This window comes from Octopus bimaculoides, chromosome 20, assembly GCF_001194135.2.
Source record: "Octopus bimaculoides isolate UCB-OBI-ISO-001 chromosome 20, ASM119413v2, whole genome shotgun sequence".
Lineage (NCBI taxonomy): Eukaryota > Metazoa > Mollusca > Cephalopoda > Octopoda > Octopodidae > Octopus > Octopus bimaculoides.
In genome coordinates, this window is record NC_069000.1 from 39976684 (window position 1) to 39981631 (window position 4948).

Genomic DNA, 4948 nt, shown 5'->3' on the forward strand with positions numbered 1-4948 from the left:
GTTGAGTAACGTTTTCATGTTTGGATTTGTAAACTACGATAAGAATAACACTGGTCAACAAAGAATTTGTCCCAAGAAAGAGAATACCTGTATCTTATATGTCTTTGCGTGCAGAATTCAAAAATAATGTCAAATTATCTGAAGCACCCACTGTTTCTCTGTTCCTCGATATCCCTCTTATTTCCTGTTACGTGGACTAAATTTCAGTTAAGCTGTTGAAATGTGGGCATAACTGCAGAGTTGTACCCCCCCGACTTTGGAAGGTCCGGATGCACATACGCACATAATAGAGAAAAATGAAACAAATATGGACGACTTGCCCCGAAACACCACAGAGTGGGGAACACTTCTCAAAAATAACCTGCAATTGTTGTTTCCTTCAAAATTCCTACATGCTCGAAATGTACATACAACAAGGCATATTTGTAGAAAATTTCACGAAAAAATATTCATTTTCCTGGAAGTTAAGAGGAATTTAAGTGGAATTTCCGAAAATTGTCTTCCCCTCCTCCCCCCTCCCAAAACACTTTCACCGAAAATTATTGTATATTCGGAATCTACATAATAAATAATATATGCATAGAAAATTTCATTTAAAAATATTCATTTTTCTGAAAGTTAAGACCTTCCAAAGTCGGTGGGGTACAACTCTGTAGTTATGCCGAAATGTGAAGGTAACGGTTTAAGAAATACTCCTAATTTGAAGTTTTATGAATAGAATTAACCTAGTGAAATCATAAATCCAACTGAGTCAATGAGTCCCCAAAATATACGAAATGAAAAATAAGTAAAGAAAACTAGCACACAGACAAAGCACAGAAGAATATGAAATATACGAACACGCAGAGAGATTAAAACAAAAACATAGATCAACGAGCAGCACAAACAGTGAAGCACAACACAACGTGCGGTTGTCATGGTAACAAGCTGCTAATGCCACGTTGTCTGTTGATCGGCTAAAATTACCCAAGTTTGCCCACTTTAATTCCAAACAACATCAAATTCTTTAATTTACGAGATAAAGTAATTGGTTGATCGTAATCAAAATTCAGAGTTGCATTGATACACCAAAACTGAAAGCTATCTGAACAAAATTAAAGGAGTTTCGTTTAGATCCGTATGTATTGGCATGTATTGCAAAAAAGTGGAGGCGCAATGGCCCAGTGGTTAGGGCAGCGGACTCGCGGTCATAGGATCGCCGTTTCGATTCCCAGACCAGACGTTGTGAGTGTTTATTGAGCGAAAACACCTAAAGCTCCACGAGGCTCCAGCAGGGAATGGTGGCGAACCCTGCTGTACTCTTTCACCGCAACTTTCTCTCACTCTTACTTCCTGTTTCTGTTGTGCCTGTATTTCAAAGGGTCAGCCTTGTCACACTGTGTGCCACGCTGAATCTCCCCGAGAACTACGTTAAGGGTACACATGTCAGCCACTTGCACGTTAATTTCACGAGCAAGCTGTTCCGTTGATCGGATCAACTGGAACCCTCGTCGTCGTAAGCGACAGAGTGCCAACATTGCAAAAACAGATAGGTTCGATAAAACTGGTTTTAAAACATCGAATGGCTATGAGGGTCTACCAGAATAAAATAGTAATCTCTGTAGAAACCGCTTGGTAAGAAGTTTGCTTCCCAACCACTTGGTGCCGAGTTCAGAGCCAGATTGAAGCAGGGACGAGATCCCGTGAGCCAGATTGAAGCAAAAACTAGAACCTGCGAACCGATTATGGATTGTTCTTTATGAAATAACTACCCATGATATAGGCCAAAGTAAATGGATAAACGGCCCAAAATACATTCTGATTACCTTGCTAACAATAAAGAAAGGAAAGAATATGAGACGGCGGCAACGTTTGTGTACTGAGATATGTGCGAAATACTGTTTCACATGGTACCGTGGTCGTTGCCGGCGCCATGGAAATGGCACCCGTGCCGATGGTAAGTAAAAAGCACCCATTACACTCCTGGAGTGGTTGGCGTTAGGAAGGACATCCAGCTGTTGAAACTATGCCAAATCAGACCGGAAGCTGGTGCAGCTCTCTGGATCATCAGCTCTAGTCAAACCGTTTAAACCATGCCAACTTGGAGAGCGGACGTTAAATGGTGATGATGATGGTGGTGATGATGGTGGTGATGATGATGATGATGATGATGATGGTATCTTTTATCTTTTTTTTATACTTGTTTCAGTTATTGGACTGCGGCCATGCTGGGGCACCACCTTGAAGAGTTTACTCGAACTAGTCGACCTTGGTACTTCTGATTTTCAAACATGTCTGGTACCTTATTCCACTGGTCGCTTTTGCAGGATCGTTGAGTTACGGGGATGTAAAAAGGAACCAACACCAGTTGTCAAGCGGTGATGAGACACACACACACAAACACACACATATATTCAGCCATATGGCGAACTTCCACACAGCTTCCGTTTACCAAATTCACTAAAAAGGCCATAGTAGATGACACTTCTGTCTAGTGCGCCGCGCATTGGAGCCGAACCCGAAACCACGTCGTCGCAAAGCAATTTTTAACTACACGGTGGTCATAGAACTCTTAAAGTAAAAGTCCTTAGAGTGAGAACAAAGATAGGAATTGTCCAAAGAAATACATCCAGTTCTTGAGAAGACCAATAGGAGAAAAAACAATGCTACTAATAAAAAAAAAAAAGACCAAAGGTTGAGACAACAGCAGTTAGTTATGACAGAAATACTAGCAGCAGCATTAACAGAAACAAACAGCGACAGCAGCAATGAGAGAAGATGCAGCAGCAATAGTAACAACTAATAGAAAAAGCATTGCTTAGCAACATAAGCAGACGACACAAGACGTCAAGGAGGAAAAATAGATCAAAAGACGACACAGCAAGTGTGTAAATTCTGAAAAATATGGCGACTTCTTTGTCTGAAGAGACGATGGTTTTTATTATTGAGGTCGTCGTCTGAGGTTTAAGAGTTATTTGAGAGAAGGAAAGAGTTAGCAACAGGAAAGATAGTGAGAAAACATTTGAAGGTGGGAAGATGAAGTGGGAGGATTGTAAAGAAGCGATGACGTAAGATTAGTGAATGAAGAGATAACGGGACAAAGACAGGGAAAAATAAAACGGAAGATTTTCATTGAGTTGCGAATCATAAATTTCAAACATCCAGGCCCTACAATAAATACATAATCATAGATAAAACCGATAACAAGACTCTGCAGGTCACGCTACTCAGCCTCACAGTCTTCTAAATACCGCAGGGTGCATCGTTATCTCTGAAATTTCACACGCACGCACGCACGCACGCACGCACGCACAAAATACGCCAAATACATCTGCGTATTCTTTCAGAACTCCGCGAATGGATAGGTAACGCGAGTCGCTGGTAAATCCATACCTTATTGGTTGTTTGTAAGATCGGTTCTTATTGGTTATTAAAATCAACAGAAAGTCGATGGAGAGACTCTACTCGAAGAGCCGTGAAATGACGGAATTATCGGTAATAATGTTAACTAATGACTTATCCGGCTTTAATTTAAATATTATAGACTTAGCATTCAAGTTTTGAACTCCGTTTTCACACACACACACACACACACAAGCTCAGGTGTAGCCTATATGTTTCATCTGTGGTCTCTTATCGACCATAGCCATCTTGAGCAAGTTTCAGCTGCCATGCCTATTTCCATGATGGCTTTCTTCGGTTGTCTGAGTTCCAGACTTACCTTTTGCAGGAAATAACACACTGAGGTAACTGGAAAGCTGCAGCAGCTGACTTCAATGGGAAATGAGAACATGTGCCAGCCCTTGACAAGGGCCTCGTCGTCTAAGTCCTGACACTTCGATTTGTTAACCTGGTGGGAAATATCAATTTCTCCTCCCAGGGCACTGTGAATTCAAACACGATGTTTGTTTTAGCATTCCTGGAGAGCGGGAACATGTCTGGTCGGTGTGATGTTACCACTATCTCTTCTGAGAAGACAAATATTCCGCTCAGGTCCACTTGCATCTCCTAGCCTGAGACTGAACACAAAATAGAGAATGGGGCCTCTTACATTGCTTTCTCCTAGGAGCTTTGTCACTTTTGATACCCTTTGATGCTGGCGGGTAATGCTTATTTGTTGTTACCCATTGCAGATCAGCCCACTTGGCGATTTCTGCAAGAACCTTGTCATGTCTCCAGTTGTATCAGCTTTCTCAAGGGATTCGGTCAAAATGTAGTTTAGGGTACAAAGAGTTGCGCCGCACTGCTTGCAGGATGGGTCTTTTTCTTGACATCTAAGGCTGCTTGGAGTCGGCAAAAGATCAGTAACAACACGAAGGAAGTTAGACAATCTTCCCGGGTCAGTGCATCGGAGTAACTTCCAGGACGGTAGGCGCTCAGGTGCCTACACCCAGTGCATTTATTGACTCTGGCGGGTAAACTATACTGCTTTCACCCGGCGATTCTCCTCAGGTGAATCATGGATCTTTTGCACTATGAGCTCTTTCTTACCACTGAAACTGGCGCTTTATCATCTCTTGTTGTCTTAACTGACAAATAGTGGTGATCTCCAACACACATCTCTTTCACCAAAGCCGGGATTCCCTTGCTCGTCTCGGTGAATTCCAGCGTGCGGACGTAGTCAGAACTCCTGCCAAGTTCCTTCTTCTTATCCACGGTTTTGTAGTCTCCGTTACATTTGTCCAGGCTGCGTCTTAAATCTTTTACAGTATACACAGAGCATTGAGCAACAGCCATGATGTCGCCATTTTGATACCTGGCGCGAATAATGATGATACAGATAACACTTTTCCAATATTCAGATGGCTTCCAGTCTTCCATGTCAGCAAACTTTTTGTCAACAATGACACTTTAATCATTTTCTCTCCAATGCCGTTGACTGTTCACCAATACAACGAGCTGTTCTTGAAGAAGAAAAAATCATCAGATTTAGCCAAAACACCCTGTTTATATATATGTTTATATATAT